At 47.1% G+C, this 18,575-nt stretch overlaps 1 protein-coding gene across 2 annotated transcripts in view; it reads left to right on the top strand.

Moving 5' to 3' along the window:
* Positions 1-18,575, top strand: part of PKNOX2 (PBX/knotted 1 homeobox 2) — a 256,499-nt gene that overhangs the window by 52,374 nt on the left and 185,550 nt on the right. For both annotated transcript variants that reach the window (XM_082659917.1, XM_082659916.1), the window contains exon 2: positions 18,494-18,563. The gene's annotated coding sequence lies outside the window, so the exon portion shown is untranslated. The remainder of the gene's footprint in view (positions 1-18,493; positions 18,564-18,575) is intronic.

Here is an 18,575-nt window from a genome sequence, read left to right as displayed (position 1 = left end):
CATGACAGCAGAAATCCACATTCCCCACTGGGTCAGCCTGTCCTCGAGAATGGGCAGGTCTTGGTGTTCCATTTCCCATCTCTGTTCTGATTCTCTTTGGCTCACCATCCGCTGCCGGAGAGGACTTGGGGCTATGAGCCTGGTGCTGGGCATCCCAGGAGACAATGGCCTGTGGTCTCCCAGGATTAATATCTACCTAGGGGCAGCATGTACTGACGGCAGTGGGAGAGGTGGACAGGAAGGGGACCCCGGGGAGGGGAACTCTAGGCAAAATGAACATCCATGGGAGAAGTCATTGGGCTGGGATGTGTTTGGGGTGCATCTACCCCTTTGCTGACACCAGCAGTCCCCTCAGCTTCAGGCCCTGCTCCAGGCCCATCTGCAGAGTCTGGTACCAGAATGAAAAATGGACGCGATAGCTAGCGGCAGCCGTGCTGTTTGGCACTGGAGGCATTATGAACTGGTATGTGAAATATGGCCACACTCTTGGTTTTCGTCGTAGCTGGAAAGGATTAGGAGACAATTAATAAATGATATAGTGCCCTGAGTTTAAGTAACTTATTATTATGGGCTGCATATATTTATTATGCTTCACTGAGCAACACTGGAAAATTTCCTTCAAATGTCACACATTTTGTATGCAAGTTGTTTCAGAAGTTAAAAATTTTTTTTTAAAGAAATGCCTCTATAAATTATATTTATTTTGAATTTTATTTTATTTTATTTTTATACAGCAAGTTCTTATTAGTCATCCATTTTATACACATCAGTGTATACATGTCAATCCCAATCTCCCAGTTCATCACACCACCACCACCCCGCCCCCTGCCGCTTTCCCCCTTTGGTGTCCATATGTTTGTTCTCTACATCTGTGTCTCAATCTCTGCCCTGCAGACTGGTTCATCTGGACCATTTTTCTAGGTTCCACATATATGCGTTAATATGCGATATTTGTTTTTCCCTTTCTGACTGACTTCACTCTGTGTGACAGTCTCTAGATCCATCCACGTCTCTACAAATGACCCAATTTCATTCCTTCTTATGGCTGAGTAATATTCCATTGTATATATGTATCACATCTTCTTTATCCACTCATCTGTCGATGGGCATTTAGGTTGCTTCCATGACCTGGCAATTGTAAATAGTGCTGCAATGAACATTGGGGTGCATGTGTCTTTTTGAATTATGGTTTTCTCTGGGTATTTGCCCAGTACTGGGATTTCTGGGTCATATGGTAATTCTATTTTTAGTTTTTAAGGAACCTTCATACTGTTCTCCATAGTGGCTGTATCAATTTACATTCCCACCAACAGTGCAAGAGGGTTCCCTTTTCTCCACACCATCTCCAGCATTTGTTGTTTGTAGATTTTCTGATGATGGCCATTCTAGCTGGTGTGAGGTGATACCTCATAGTAGTTTTGATTTGCATTTCTCTAATAAATAGTGACGTTGAGCAGCTTTTCATGTGCTTCTTGGCCATCTGTATGTCTTCTTTGGAGAAATGTCTGTTTAGGTCTTCTGCCCATTTTTGGATTGGGTTTTTTTTTTTTTTTTTAATATTGACCTGCATGAGCTGTTTATATATTTTGGAGATTAATCCTTTGTCCATTGATTCATTTGCAAATAGTTTTTCCCATTCTGAGAGTTGTCTTTTTGTCTTGTTTGTAGTTTCCTTTGCTTTGCAAAAGCTTTGAAGTTTCATTAGGTCCCATTTGTTTATTTTTGTTTTTATCTCTATTACTCTAGGAGGTGGGTCAAAAAAGATCTTTCTGTGATTTATATCAAAGAGTGTTCTTCCTAGGTTTTCCTCTAAGAGTTTTATAGTGTCCGGTGTTACATGTAGGTCTCTAATCCATTTTGAGTTTATTTTTGTGTATGGTGTTAGGGAGTGTTCTAATTTCATTCTTTTACATGTAGCTATCCAGTTTTCCCAGCACCACTTATTAAAGAGACTGTCTTATCTCCATTGTATATCCTTGCCTCCTTTGTCATAGATTAGTTGACCATAGGTGCGTGAGTTTATCTCTGGGCTTTCTAGCCTGTTCCATTGATCTATATTTCTGTTTTTGTGCCAGTACCATATTGTCTTGATTACTGTAGCTTTGTAGTATAGTCTGAAGTCAGGGAGTCTGATTCCTCCAGCTCTGCTTTTTTCCCTCAAGACCGCTTTGGCTATTCGGGGTCTTTTGTGTCTCCATACAAATTTTAAGATTTTTTGTTCTAGTTCTGTAAAAAATACCATTGGTAATTTAATAGGGATTGCATTGAATCTGTAGATTGCTTTGGGTACTATAGTCATTTTCACAATATTGATTCTTCCAATCTGAGAACATGGTACATCTCTCCATCTGTTGGTATCATCTTTAATTTCTTTCAACAATGTCTTATAGTTTTCTGCATACAGGTCTTTTTTCTCCCTAGGTAGTTTTATTCCTAGATATTTTATTCTTTTTGTTGCAATGGTAAATGATAGTGTTTCCTTAATTTCTCTTTCAGATTTTTCATCATTAGTGTATAGGAATGCAAGAGATTTCTGTGCATTAATTTTGTATCCTGCAACTTTACCAAATTCACTGATTAGCTGTAGTAGTTTTCTGGTGGCATCTTTAGGATTCTCTATGTATAGTGTCATGTCATCTGCAAACAGTGACAGTTTTACTTCTTCTTTTCCAATTTGTATTCTTTTTATTTCTTTTTCTTCTCTGATTGCCATGGCTAAGACTTCCAAAACTATGTTGAATAATAGTGGCAATTGTGGACATCCTTGTCTTGTTCCTGATCTTAGAGGAAATGCTTTCAGGTTTTCACCATTGAGAATGATGTTTGCTGTGGGTTTGTCCTATATGGCCTTTATTATGTTGAGGTAGGTTCCCTCTATGCCCATTTTCTGGAGAGTTTGTTATCATAAATGGGTGCTGAATTTTGTCAAAAGCTTTCCTGCAACTATTGAGATAATCATACAGTTTTTATTTTTCAATTTGTTAATATGGTGTATCACGTTGATTGATTTGTGTATATTGAAGAATCCTTGCATCTCTGAGATAAATCCCACTTGATCATGGTGTATGATCCTTTTAATGTGCTGTTCGATTCTGTTTGCTAGTATTTTGTTGAGGATTTTTTTTTTTTTGGCGGTACGCGGGCCTCTTACTGTTGTGGCCTCTCCCATTGTGGAGCATAGGCTCCGGGTGCACAGGCTCAGCGGTCATGGCTCACAGGCCTAGCCGGCCCACGGCATGTGGGATCTTCCCAGACCGGGGCATGAACCCGTGTCCCCTGCATCGGCAGGCGGACTCTCAACCACTGCACCACCAGGGAAGCCCTTGTTGAGGACTTTTGCATCTATATTCATCAGTGATATTGGTCTGTAATTTTCTTTTTTAGTAGTATTTTTGTCTGGTTTTGTTGTCAGGGTGATGGTGGCCTCATAGAATGAGTTTGGGAGTGTTCCTTCCTCTGCAATTTTTTGGAAGAGTTTGAGAAGGTTGGGTGTTAGCTCTTCTCTAAATGTTTGATAGAATTCACCGGTGAAGCCATCTGGTCCTGGACTTTTGTTTGTTGGAAGATTTTTAGTTACAGTTTCCATTTCATTACTTGTGATGGGTGTGTTCATATTTTCTATTTCTTCCTGGTTCAGTCTTGGAAAGTTATACCTTTTTGAGAATTTGTCCATTTCTTCCAGGTTGTCCATTTTATTGGCATAGAGTTGCTTGTAGTAGTCTCTTAGGATGCTTTGTATTTCTGCAGTGTCTGTTGTAACTTCTCCTTTTTCATTTCTAATTTTATTGAGTCCTCTCCCTCTTTTTCTTGATGAGTCTGGCTAATGGTTTATCAATTTTGTTTATCTTCTCAAAGAACCAGCTTTTAGTTTTATTGATCTTTGCTATTGTTTTCTTTGTTTCTACTTCATTTATTTCTGCTCTGATCTTTATGATTTCTTCCCTTCTGCTAACTTTGGGTTTTGTTTGTTCTTCTTTCTCTAGTTCCTCTAGGTGTAAGGTTAGATTGTTTATATGAGATTTTTCTTGTTTCTTGAGGTAGGCTTGTATAGCTATAAACTTCCCTCTTAGAACTGCTTTTGCTGCATCCCATAGGTTTTGGATCATTGTGTTTTCATTGTCATTTGTCTCTAGGTATTTTTTGATTTCCTCTTTGAGTTCTTCAGTGATCTCTAGGTAATTTAGTAACGTATTGTTTAGCCTCCATGTATTTGTGTTTTTTACGTTTTTTTCCCTGTAATTGATTTCTAATCTCATAGCATTGTGGTCAGAAGAGATACTTGATATGATTTCAATTTTCTTAAATTTACTGAGAATGCCTCTATAAATTATTAACCTGAATTCTTCAGGACAAATTGCTGGCATTCCAGCCCCTTGCCCACCGTCCCTTATGAGTGTCATAAAGACTTCCTGTCCCCAGAACAATGATAGTGCCATGTCCCACGTCTGAGCCGTTTGTGCCATCTGAGGGGCTGGGGAGAGGATGAAGAGTCGCTTGCTGTCTCCTCCGGTCGGGCACCTGGGGCAGAGATCTACAGGGGGTCTGAAGAAAACACACATGTTTTTGGATGATTGCCTGGAGGCCGGAACTGTTGATCAAAATCCTTCCTTCCAAAGTTTTGGTGAAAATAAAAGAAATCAAGCTGGTGGGGGTGGAGAGGGTCAGTCCTTAAATAAAACTAGGATCCTGTTGACTAGGGAGCTGGAAGCATTTCAGACACTGATGGCTCCAAACTGTTTTATTGATGGAGAAGCCAGACTCACAGAGGGGTGACAAGTTTCTCTAAGATGAACTGGAGAATCTTTTCCACATTTTTTCAGGCCCGATGCCATGTTGTCTTTTTGTTTTTCTTGGTAGAGCAGTTTAAAGTTTTGATAAGATGACATTTTTAGTTGACTACTGAAATTTTATAGCCCCTCCCCACAAAGATTCTCATGTGACTAGCTAGGGACTGGGTCAAAAGACAGCCTGGTAGGACTTCCTTAATGAGCATGATTAAGAATCCGCCTGCCAATGAAGGGGACACGGGTTCGATCTCTGGTCCGGGAAGATCCCACATGCCGTGGAGCAACTAAGCCCGTGCGCCATGACTACTGAGCCCGAGTGCCACAACTTCTGAAGCCCACACGCCTAGAGCCAGTGCTCTGCAACAAGAGACCCCACACACGGCAAGGAAGTGTAGCCCCCGCTCACCGCAACTAGAGAAAGGCTGTGCGCAGCAACAAAGACCCAACGCAGCCAAAAAAAAAAAAAGAAAAAAGACAGTCTGGGGACTTGCCTCGTGGTCCAGTGGCTAAGACTCCGTGCTCCCAGTGCAGAGGGCCCAGGTTCGATCCCTGGTCAGGGAGCTAGATCCCACATGCCGCAACTAAGAGTTCTCATGCCGCAACTAAAAGTCCCACACGCGGCAACAAAGATCCCACGTGCTGCAGCTAAGACCTGACGCAGCCAAATAAAATATAAATAAATATTTTTTGAAAAAGACAGTCTGACTGGCCTGTCCCTCCATTTCCAGATGTGTTTTCTAACATCTGTACTACATGTGTCTGTTGAGCACCTAATGTGTAATAGGTGCCCCTGGAGTGCGTGCGTGTGTGTGTGTGTGTGTGTGTGTGATGCATCAAAACAACCCCTGCCTTCGTCTAGCTTTGTACATCGTTGGGCTGCTCCAGCATCCAAAGAGTCAATGCCTGTGAGTGAATGAATGAGCCCACCAGGAACGAATACAAGCAGCTCTGAACAAGATCAAGACAACCTACAGGAAGAAACCAGCAGCCTGGAAGCATCAAGAAGGAGACTTCTTTGGGATTTTCTGGATAGCTGAAGGTTTACTTCTTAAAGTCCTCCAAAGGTGTTTTAAACATCAGCAGTGGACCTCCTCCCTAACCTCCTGACCGTGACTGAAACTTATGTGACGATTCACGACGTTTCCCTTCGTTATCTCCTTGGTCAACCCTCCATCCCCTCAGCGTGTCTTCTGGCGAAGCCCAAGCCCCCTCCTCTTTTATTGCTTCGAATCAGCTGAGGCCCAAGGGACCAGATAACTGAGCCTGTTAGAAATGCACATAAAATCAGTAAAAAGCTCTAAGTAAAGCCAGGGAGTGTCCTTATGAGTAAGGTTCACAAACTTCAGTGGAAAGATTTTGTGACATGTACTTTGACTGCTCAGAGATTTTAAAAAATTTGTTTACTTTCCAGTGTTTCCTACTGTACTATATACCCATATGTTGAACTTATGAGGTTACTGAATAGCTAAATCACATGCTGGTTTCTTTGTCATAGAAACTCTGGCCTGTCTGCTGGGAGGCTGAGAGTAAAGTGGTAGGGTTGATAGTTTGTTTTCAAGACCGTCACCGGGAAGGTTCTCCAATTCGGTTATTTTAAGCCACAAGAAGGCAGTTTCACTATGAGAAGGGCCTCTTGTTTCCGGGAGTTTTTATCCATCAGTCTTGAGAAAGCATCTGCTGCAGGGGCCTTGCTCGCCAGCTCTTCCTTCTCCTTTGCCCCTGGAGGGTGCTCGCTCTTCACTCTGCCAGAAACAGAGCGGCTTCTGTGTCATTCCAGAGGGGCGTCCCAGGCCGGCCTTACTGCAGCCCGACAGAGGGCCCTCTGATCAAGTCCCGCCCGAAGAGGGCCTCCGCGGTCCCCTCTGTGCACGGGGAGGGTGGCCTGTGCCGGCCTATGACGCCCGCCAGTTCTTTGGCTGGCAGGTGCCAGGTGGAGACTGTCAGCAGCTCAGGAGGGAGACTGTTCTGGGTAGTTACTGCTAGCAAAGGATCCCATTTTACCTACCTGCCATCAGAGTCATCTGTCCCCTGCTGGAGGTACCGCAGAGGAGCCCTGAGCAGGTGAGGCTCGGCAGATGGCAGGGCAGCCGCGCGACGCCTGCAAGGGAGGCCCAGGGCGCGTGCGGTGGACTCGGAAAGTCTGCCCCCGCCCGCTCCTCCCCTGTTTATGGTGAAATTGGGTCTCCTTTAGGAAAGGTACAGTTTTCCTACTCCGTTTGTTCTCAGATTGGTGTCCTACCCCGAGCCAAATTAGTGGCTCAGAACAATGGGAAACAAATGCTCTTTCAGCATCCCGCTGTGATCTGGGGATCCAGGTGGGGACCCAGCTGAGTGGTTGCCTGCTCCGCAGAACCACCCCTCTGCAGAGAATCAGCATTCCAGAACCACCCAGCTCAGCCAATTCCCTCGTAATCAGCTGTGCTGTGCGCATCTGCCTCGCCCCAGCTAAGCAAGCTGGAGCCCTCTTCTGTTATTTATGAAGCAATATTCAGGACCAGGCCCCGGGGGCGAGTTAGGAAGCGATGAGCGAGCGGGAAGCGCTGTTTGGAGGGGCCTGGCCTGCCACACAGGGCCTCTCCCCGCGGGGCCGGACCCTCCAGGCTCCTTTCCAGGGCTGCTGTGCCGGGCACCCTTCTCTCAGATGCTGGCGGCTGTTGGCTTGGCTTGCCCGCCCAGGGAATGCTCCCACTACCTCCGGTGCTGCCTGGTCTGAGAGGGAGCGGCTGGGTCCCCATCTCACCCCCCTCTGCCTGAAGTCGGGGAGCCCTCCTCTGTGGTGGCTACATACCTGCTGGATGACATTTCGCCCCTTAGTCAGCTGGCATCTGTCTCTCCCATTTCGACGGGGCTCTTTGGGGGCAGGGAGCTGATTTGTCCTTTATTATTGATCTCCGAGCTAGTAAAGCATCTGGCGTGCAAAACACATTTTATACATGAAGGAAGGGAGCTACTGGCCAGGCTGCCAATCCTGGACTTCCCTGGTAAGCCTCCATCCCTCTGTTAATCCGTTTCTGCAAATGTGAAAAGAGGAGGAGGGATAGATGGTCTCTGAAGTCCCGTCCAGGTCCAACAGTGCGTGGTTCTGACACCGCCTCAGGGCTGCTCCTCCTGGCTGGTGCTGCCATTGTGCCGAGGTCCCCTGCACCCTGGTGACCCTGCCTTCGTCAGGACGCAGGTTTTCAGTCCTTGCTCTCTGGTGGCAGATGCTGTCCTCTGCCCGCGCTCTTCTCCCTGACACATCCTCAGCCTGCCACTTTCCCAGTCACACAGTTGACAGTTTCCTCCCAAGTTATGCCAGATGACGACTTGTTGGGACAAGAGGATGCATTTGTTCTGCCTGGGCTGCACCTCCTGGGGAGGCTGTGTTTACTCTCCTTTCTGGCCTAGACCCGTCTCCACAAGGGGAATCAAGGGCCTTCTCATTTTCCATCGAAGGAGGGTTGACACGTAGCACATCTCATCCCTTTGCCGTGTGGCCTTTGTCCGGGATGCAGGACCCGGACAAGCTGGCCTCCCTCCTCTGCCTGTAAGCCTGGTGCAGAAATGTTCCTGCTTTCCATGAAACAACAAAAATAACCATCTTTACTTGCACGAGAGAAATAATTTTAACTTTTCAAAACATATCATTATTTTGCTTCGTTTGTATAATATCTCTTATTGCAGGCAAGGCAGGAATAAACATCTTGATTTCTTTGAGGCCCAAAGATTTGTTAGTATTTAGTTTAAGATTTCTCAGAATCTTAGAAATTTCTAGTTGAATGTGAGCCTAGTGAATATCTCCTCCCGTGATTCTTAATCTCTCTGGGGACATGGACAGCCTTAAAAGCTTCATAAAATTTGGAAATCTCTCTAAAGAAAAATGTACACACAAATACCATTCTGGATAAAGTCTCAAGGGGTTTGTGGACCCCTAAAACCTTGAGATTCCTTTTGCTCTGATCCAGCCACTTGGTTCAGTAGACAAAGAAGTTGAGACCCAGAGAGTGAGGGTGACACACAGAAGGTCAAAGGGACGGGAAAACCAGCACCATCCCCTAGGTTCTGTCTAAAACCCTTTCCAGCACACCATACCGCTCACTGCCGAATCAGACTGGAAGACCAGATCCTCCCCTCTTGTTCTTGGCCTCTGATTCCTTCTCCTTTTAGATTTCCTGCTCACCGTTTTATTGCTGTAGATACATTCCTTGACTGTCTTTCGTTTCAGACTAGAAAGGGGCCCAGGGCTCTCCGTCGCCGCCCACCTCCCACCAGTTCCTTTTCTTTTTCACCCTAAATCGTGTCTCATTTGTCCAGCCTCAGCCCTCTGGAATCACCTTGGCTCAGATGTTTCCATAGGAAAGTTGCCTCCCCTGTTGGCCAACTGGCCTGGGAGCCCCAGTCTCTTGTGTTCCCCCCGCTGTGGCTGCAGAGACTTGGGGTTCCCTGCTCTCTCTGTCTGCCCTGGGTTCGCTTATCCTCTTCTTCAAAATTGTGGTAAAATACACATAACAAACTTTACCGTCTTAACCATTTTTAAATGTACAGTTCAGGGGCATTAAGCACATTCATATTGTTGTACAACCGTCACCGCCATCCGTTTACAAAACCCTTTTATCTTGCAAAACTGATACTCTGTGTCAATTCACTAAAACTCCCCATCTCTTCTCCCCCAACCCCAGGCAACCGCCATTCTCCTTTCTGCCTCTGTAAATTTGACTATTCTCGGTACTTCACGTGAGTGGACTCATGCAGTATCTGTCCTTCTGCGACTGGATTACTTCACGTAGCATAATGTTCTCTAGCACATTGCAGCACGTGTCAGAATTTCCTTCCTCCTTTGAGGCTGAACGATATCCCATTTTACATAGAGACCACGTTTTGTTTATCCATCATCCGTCCACGGACACTTAGGTTGCTTCCACCTTTCAGCTCCTGTGAATGATGCTGCTATGAACATGGGGTACGAATTGTCTTTTTGAGTCCCTGCTTTCAATCCTTTGGGGTGTATACCCAGAAGTGAAGGGACGTTTTCTAAGGTGTCTTAATTATTCTCTGCTCTCCATCAAATCTATTTTTATTTTGTTCTTAAACTAACATCGTTTGCGTAACTACTAACCTCACTGGGTCTGCGGCATATGCCACGAAGAGTACTTTCTCAGTGAGCTTTGAGGCTCTTTCCTGTCTCCTCTCTCTAAGATGCCCCTCCCTTCTCAGTCACTTCTGCTCCCAAGCCTGTTGAATTTTTTTCTTATCATCTCTTGACATTGTACAATTGTATTTATAGTTTGTTTCCCCCATTAGAATGCGAGCCCCACGAAAGCAGGGACTTTTCTGTTTCGTTCACTGTTACATCTCTAATGTCAGACACAGTGCTTGGTGCATATGCCTAAGACATAATTATTCAGTTATTATTAACTTAATAATAAGTGGAATAAACGGATGATCGAATGAATGAATAAATAAGCAGGGTACTGTTCCTGCCCACAAAGAACTTACGGTCTGGGAGGGAGATAGACATAATAGAACTGTAATATAAGGCAGAATATGGGGGCCTTGAGAAGCATCTGGTTAAGTCCTATGACGGCGGCCAGCAGGGTCGATCCAGAAAGTACCTCTGTGTACTGGGCAGACTAGTCCCTCAACATTGATAAAAAGGCCCAGGCTGTTGAGTAGCTTTAAATTCATTTTCTCATCCATCTCTCCTCAACCTCCCTTTATGATATTATTATCATCAGTTTCCAGGTGAGGAAACCAAGATGGACAGAGGTTAAGGAAATTGCCCGATGCAATGCAGCCAGTAAGTAAGCAGGTTTGCAGTCTGGTCTGGCTGCCTCCGAAGTCCAACCTCTTTTTCTTTCTTATATCAATTATTTTTCTTTTCCTTATTGAGTTTCTTTTCAAAAATTACGGAAGGGGCAGCGCTCTCTGCAACCCGAAACAAGGCAAAGATGTGCTAACAACGGTGGGCCTTCGCGCCCACGTGAACATCCGGGCTGTTCCTTCCACACCACCTCTGTGCTCACAGACTTATGCACGTGGATGCACTCAATCTGGAGTTTTGTCCGCTTTTACAAAAATGGAATCACACGGCACACATCAGTCTGCTACTTACTTTTCTTACTTGGAACATTACGGCCATCTCTCACGGCAAAAGATGTAGCTCTAACTCGTTCTTTGAAATAGTTGCATTTATTGATAGTATAGCTGTACCACAGGTTACCCAAACCTTCCCCTACTGGTGGACATCTAGCTTGTTTTTCACTTTGTCCCACTGCCGAAGCTGCTGCATTATCCTCATGCCTGGGTACTTTTCTTTTTATAGGATACATTCTCAAACTAGGGCGGCTGAGGAAAAGTGTATGTGTATTTTTAATTGCGATAGATCCTGCTATACTATTTTCCCCAAAGATAGTAGCAATGCAGTATCATGCTTTGAACCGCTTCAGTTTCTAGGCTGGCGCCTGCCCCTCGTTCTTCCCTTGCCTCTTCTCCTCGGAGCCGAGTACCCCTAGGCGCATCTCAGCCTCTTCTGACCTGGCCCAGGACCCTCCAGGAAGGCTGGAGGGACACCGCCTCCTTCTCTCACCTTCTCTCAGGGCATGGCTCTGTCCTCTCCCTCGGCCAGTGAGGACCGGCCGTCAGGAAACCTGGACTGTAGTCCTAACTCTGTTCCTAATCAGCTGTTTGACCTTGGACAAGCCACTTAATTTTCTGTGCATTGGTTTCTTCACCCATAAATTGAAGGAGGTTGGGCTGGGTGATGTATGAAGACCTCCCTCTCCAGATGACCTTCCCGGGTTTGAGACCCCATAGTGGTCTCACTGTGGGGAGACCCCAGTGGAGCACTGGGGTCTGTCTGCTCTCTGGGGGTCATGGGGCCTTCAGCGGACAGAAGGGCCTTTCTACAGCCCGCTTCCCTCCAAAGGCCTCCCAGCTGCCTGGACTGCTGGTTGTATCAAGAAATAGTGTGGAGGGTCGGGATTCCGGAGGCAGGCTGACTTAGACCTGGGCTAGAACCCAGATCAGCCACGACCTTGGGCAGCTTGCCTCACCTCTCTGTGCCTTGATTTCGGAATCTGTTAAATGGGCGAGCTAAAACGGTCTCGAAGTTCTGGAGCAGCGCTGTCCAGTACAGCCGCCTGTGCCAACGGAAAGACCGCCTAGCCGGAGCTCCCAGTACGACAGCCACTAGCCACACCGGGCTGTCGCGCACCTGAAACGCGGCCACTGAGGCTGAAGGCTGGATTTTAGATTTTATTTAACTCTCATTGATTAGAATTTGTATTTAAAAAGCCAGATGTGGCTAGTGGCTATGTTGATGGACTCTGCAGCTCCAGAAGATGAAGCTGTTATAATACAGTACCTAGAAAGTGCTCAGCCAGCCCAGTGTCTGGCACATAGTAAGCGCTCAACAAACGTCTGCTATTATTAGGTATCATGTGTCTCACTTTCCGGCCTACCGCACCTGATGGCTCGCAATGACACCTCACACTGGCTGTCCTGGAGTCACCTGGGGAGGCAGGGATGGGGGAAGGTGTTGCCGCTGGTGATGCGTGTCAGTAACGAGCCTGGCACTAAATGTTTCTGGTCTGCTACTTTCCCTGGAGGGTCATGTGAGCGGAGTGGTATGTGGCCTGCTTGGCAAGTGATTAACATGGTGTAAGCAATCTGCATGGAGAGAGAAACCCCTCTGCTGGTATTCCATTATTCTATTAGAGTTTCAGAGCCGGGATTAAGTGGACATGATTTCTTCCTATGGGCCATTAATTTTGTTTTATTGCTGGTCTGACGGCCATTACCCTTTTTGCCAATGCATTCCCCCATTAGGTTTGTACAATTAACAAAATATGTGCTGTTAGGGCTTTGATGGGAACAGTTGGATGGAAATAAAGGGAGGGGACGCAGCCTCCACTGAGTTGGGGGTGAGGAGAGGCTGGACCCTGGGGTGGGGCCTCTTCAGCACCTGCCTGGTAGTCACTGGCATTCCTGGAAAAATCCCTAAGACCTTTGCCGGCTGTCTCCTGACTTGGAATGGAGGAGCTGCCCAGGGGCGTGAGAGAGGGAGGGACCCTTGGTGGGCCTGGCTGGGAACAGCGCAGCTGAGAGTGTGATGAGCCATCTCCGTGCTGTCACCTTGAACCCTCAGCAAGTGGCATGCGTCAGCCTCCAGGTGCCCCACCCTGCGACTGAAGCGGCTTCCAGGCACGCCTGTCCTCTCTCTGGGGGGCAAACAGGAGGACCCGTGCCTGATGAAAATGGGGGCCTCTGACACTCAGCGTCATCTGGTGATTGCCACGTGGAAATGCAAGATCAGCGTTGTTAGGTCATCCAAATTTTAGAGAAAACTTAGGAGCCTGGATTTTCAAATGTGAAATGTCCCACTTTTCAGATGTTGGCAGAATTTACAAAAACATCAGACGGGCAAGAGGCCAGCTAGGGGCTGCCAGTGGGTGACCTCTGCCAGCACTGAGCTGTCCTTGGAGGGTTTTGAGGAGGAACAAACATGACACAATTTGTGTTTCAGGAAGATCCCAGGCCGCGGGAGGTGGTGGGTGGGCAAAAGCGGGGCCAGGCTGGAGGCCAGGAGACCGATTGGGGGCCCAGGGGAGAGAGAAGGAGGCCTGAGGCAGGTCAGCGACGATGGGCCAGGAAGAAGAGCAGGGGTGCTCCCGATGGAGAATAAGCACGTCTCGGGTCTTGGTGTTTTCTCACCTCCAAGGGTGCCCACTTACAGGAACGGGGTCCAGCGTAGAGTCTCGGGCCTGGACGGGGCCTGGGGAGCATGGCTGAGGGACAATTTCCAGGTCCTCTGCCGCTGGGTGCCCAGCACTGCCTGCAGCCCGGGGGGCTGAGGACAGTGGGGAGTCAGCCCTGTTCTTACCAGGCTTTGAGGAAGCCTGCGCGGCACCCTCAGTGCTGGGCGGGTGCGTTTCTCAGAGCCACACACTGAGTGCCAGGTGATCCTCTCGGTATTCGGTTGCCCAGTTGTTGTGTCTTTGAGAGCCTGGTGGCCGGGGTCTGTGATGCTGTCGCCGACAGCCTCACTGGACTAACGTAAACCACGGCGAGCTGTCGTCAGGGGGCGAGGGGAGCAGATGTGGAGCAGAGAGGGGACTCGGGTGATGAGGAGGGAGACGCAGGACACACCGTGGGGGGACGAGTGGCCCTGCAGGCGTTTCCTCCTGGGAGGGTCTATTCAAGTTTTCTTTCTCTTTTGGGAGTTTTGCTCATGTGCCTACAGAGGCTTCTCAGAGATGGGGACCATCCAGAGAGACTCTCGGGGCCTGAGAACAGGTTGTCACGATCTGTCCTCATCCTAAAGGTTTGGCTGGGGGAGTAACAGAGGAGCCTGTCACAGGCAGTGGGATGAATGCAGAAGCCCTCAGGCTTCTTGATTTGTCTCCCTTTTCCCATCCAGACTCTGCTAGCCCTCCTGGGCTGTTAGCCCTCCTAACACTGAAAGACAGCAACTGCAGCTTCATTCGTCGTTATGAATATGTTCCAGGCATTGCACAAAATGCCCTCGGCGCATCATCTCACTTAAAGGCGCTACCCTTATCCCCCTTCTAAAGGTGCGAACCTTGAGGTTCGTAGAGGTTAAAGCTAGGAAGGTGATGGACCCAGGCTTAAACTCAGAACTGTCTGACTCCCGTGTCTTTACTCTTACCCACAATCATATACTGAGCTGTGATATGGGGGTGAGTCTGGGCAGCTTCAGAGATGTATAGATATCAGATGGAATTTTGGTTTAAGGATCATCTAGTCAAGCACTATCATTTTGCAGATGAGGAAACTGAGGCAGGGAGTGGTTAAAGTTCCGTGTCCAAGATCACACGGTAAGTGAACGATGGACTCAGGGTGTGAACCCATGACGCCCTTGGTCTAGTGCCTTCTGTGGTCCTTGCTAAGCCCCAGGCTCATCTCTGTTCATCCTTTCAACTTACCTAGGATGCTTCGTGGGAGCTCGCTCAGCTGTCCTTGGGCATGGAGGGTCAAGTTCTAGTGTGCTCCCTCCCGTGGGAAGCTTTCTTCTATACTTCTCCCCACCTCTTAACAATCAGCTCTCTCATTTACCATTTCATAAATGTCCTCATATTGATAAACGTGAATGCTCAATTCCATTTATGATTCAAGTTTATCTTCATGGTGAGTAAGGTAGGCCTGAGTTTCAATTCTGGTTGCGTTATTGCAGGGCCGCTGTCTGAAGGCCTTTGATATGACCACTTGCCTTCCAGGACTACAGGCTGCTGGCTTTGGAAGGCCCCAAAATATCATGCACGTGGTTCCCCAGCACGTGTCTGCTGGTGCATGGTGAGGAGTGAAACACAAGGACAATGTGGAGAGGTTGCAGGTGCACATATGTGTGTATATGTGTGTGTGTGAGAGAGAGAGATGGACAGTTAGAGACAGAGAGAGATAGAGACAGAAAGAGAGAAGAGACAGAGATGGTGGGGGGGATGCTTTTCATGATGCTCCATTCACTTCAAAGAGTTCAAAAGGTGGTCCTTTTTTTTTTTTTAAGGTGGTCCTTTTTTTTTTTTTTTTTAAGGTGGCCCTTTTTGCTCTCCTTACTTTTGGGGGTTGAATTACTTTATGAAACGGTGGTAAAAGAAGACACTATTAATGTTTTATCAATATACATGTTTGTCAACCCTCCCAGTCTCACAATGTTTTTTAACATTTTACGGATGGGGGAAGCCAAGTCTGGGAGACCATGCTTTCTGGGGCATCTTCTCACCCAATACAGGATTCCCTTTGCCGTGCTGGGAGCTCCCTACCTTCCAAGGAAGCCTAACTCATTGCTGGATGGTGCATAGGACTAGAGAAGTCTTTCCTGTATTGAACTGAGGATTGGCTTCCTCTGATACCTATCAGTTAGCCCTAATTCTACCGTGTATAGCAACGCAGCCTCTCTGTCACATAGTTTCTTCAAATATTTGGAGGACCACCTTGTGGGAGAGGGATTGTTGCTTTAGTCAATAGAATTAGGTAGGACCAATGGGTCATATTAGAGAGGGACAAATGAAGGTCCATCTCTAATTTCTTCTCCCATATCTTCTGTCTCACGGCCTCCTAATAAGGAAAATAACAACAATGACAGCTAACATGCAATGAGTGCTTATTTTGTGTGATGTACTGTTCTAAGCGCTTTACGGTATATGAACTCATTAAACCCTCACAGCCAACCTCAGAGGCAGAACCCTCATTAGCCCTATTTTACAGATGAAAAACCGAGGCGCAGGGAAGTTAAGTAACTTGCCCATGGGCCCACTGCCAGGGACTGGTGGGACTGGGATGGACACCTGTACAGTCTGCTTACAGAGCTTGTGCTTTTAACTACTAAACTTTTAACTTTAGTTAAAAGAACTAGATGTCTTTGCTCACCTCTCTCTTCTACTCGTCACCGTCAAATTTATTAAAACATGATGCCACAGCTGCATCTAAAAGTAATGTGGATTGATAAGTCTAAAGTGAGGGGACCATTCTCCCCTTGGTTGGCCACCGTATAGCTATTTAGGCAACTAGGATCAATGTAATGGGTTTGGCAGCAACACCTACCCTGGCAGGGCTCTACCTCTGCTTGCATTTAACTCAAATAAACCATGTCTTTTTTTAAAAAAAAAAAAACAGGTCAGCCCAATCTGTGATTTTTGCAATTGATTTTTGAATGGAAGAGTCGGGTTTGGTATATTTATTCGTGTCAAATCTTTCTCTACAACTCTGTAAAAAATTAATCTGGATTTGCATGTGGGCATAGACTGTAATAATATGATGGTTTAGAGTGATGGGATTGCGGGAAATTTTTTAAAATTTTCAAATTTATTTAATTTATGGTTGTCATGATGTTATTGTGCAAGAACTAAAAACTGGTAGAGGAAAAAAAATAACTTTTTAGTTTGGGGCCATCCTTTTAGCTTGTTCAAAGTTTTATAACACTGCCCATCAGAATCCATCTCCCCAGCAGAGTGGCTTCCTTCACAGCTTAGCGGCACGTGCAAATGGCAAGTCTGCTGTGTCTTCTTCCAGGTCGCTGGTGTCTCGACAGTCCCAAGAGGGCAGGGATAAATCCCCACTCCATGCAATTCAGCCTAGAAACTTCCTGTACTGAGTTCACGTATGCTCAGTAGCAGTGTGTCAGTAGTTTAGAAGATTACTAGTTGGAGCCCATTGCCAGCCAGGGGCTGGTTGTGGAAACTGATTAGAATGAACAGAGTCCATCACTGAACACTTCAACAGACACTTGCTGAGAACCTGACACATGCTGGGCTATAAAGATGCGTAAGGTGCAGTCATCCTCACGCACTTGCCTTCAGGGGTCTGGTCTCGTCTCTGAGGTCCTTCCGTGAGTCACCAGTCTTGGTCCTGGAGATATTAGTAGACAGCCCCAGAGGAAGTGCCTCTTCCTGGGCGACATCATCATGAACAAGAGGGACATCTTTCCATGAGTGCGTTGTATTACACCCCATGCCTGAATCTTCTATCTGAAATTCTACCTCTTCCAGGGAGCCTCTCTGTCTTAATTAAAAGGAAAATACTAAAGAGCGGTGGGGTGGGGAGTGTCCTCTTCTTCATGACCTTCCTTTGTTGGAAAACCTTCAGTGGCTCCAGGAGCTCACAGCGCAAGCCTGGCCTCTCTGCCCGACACTCGGAGCCCAGATGCTCTGGCCCCTCCCTGCTTAGTCAGAGTTACTCCCTCCTCTAGTCTCTCAGGCGGCCCAGCCTTCTCCCTGGTCACTCCATGCTTTCCCCTGTCACCCTTGCTCAGAGTGCTCCCTTTCTTGGAATGCCCTCTCTCTTCTTCCACCAGCTGAATCTTTCCTGACCAGTCCTCCAAGACCCCGGTCAAGGTCTGCCTCCCCCTGAAAACTTCCTTGAAGACCCCAGCTGTCGCCAACTTCGTTTCTCTGTGGAGAGAGAGTTATGGTCTCTACCACATAGTTCAGCACTACTTTATGTATGTTCTCGTCTTATTGGGTGATGTTTCCTATGATATTCTTATTTCACCACTGACGTGGCAGCACTTTTATTACAGGAGCTGTGGATTTCATTCCTGCTGCACCTGCAGAGTGTAGCTCGTGGAGCAGACACTGATACATGTGTGCTGGGTTTTTCTTCTTCTTGTTGTTATTGCTTTATCCCAAGAAGAGAATTAAAAGCAGTCATGTTTTCTGATCTTTCCAGTCACGCCCCCATCATTTTTCTCCATGCATATCTCCCTTCTAACCCAATGGGACTCTTCACTTTTACTTGAAAGTGCCCTCCTACAACTGGACTTTCCATAATCCTGCCATAAACCACAGCATCGATGGTGGCGTTTGCTTGTTTGGGCAGCTCCCCCATACAGATTGCCAGCTTCCCCAAGGGTTGCTCAGCTCCGTCCCGCCGCACGGGGTCTTCCGTCAGACAGGTGGCATCAGCAAATGATCATTGCCTTGGTCAGCTCAGCGCTCTCCACAGCCATGAGCCTCTTTTTCTCTGGGGAAGGGGATGAAACTCGCAAGAAATCCTGTCTCTCCGTCCTGGTTAATCCTCTAAACAACCGTCGTTTCGCACCAGGAGCTCCTTGCTCAGGAAACTCCCCACACTCAGCAATGGGGACACAGGGCTGCCAGCCCTGGCTGTGCTCCGGAGCAGGACCCACTTCTGAGTTTACCCCCATCCGATCTTGGTGCTCGCTCCCAGCAGAATCATACACAGTCTATAAAGATGTTTTCTTTCACTGACAGGTTGACTCTGGAGCAGGACTCTGAGGCTTGCCGTCCTCCATGCCGCTCACCAGAAAAGGGACTGTGAACTGTGAGTAACTCT

This window comes from Grampus griseus, assembly GCF_964374135.1.
Source record: "Grampus griseus genome assembly, chromosome: 8".
In the NCBI taxonomy this organism is placed as follows: Eukaryota; Metazoa; Chordata; class Mammalia; order Artiodactyla; family Delphinidae; genus Grampus; species Grampus griseus.
This window is presented reverse-complemented; position numbering and strand designations above follow the sequence as displayed.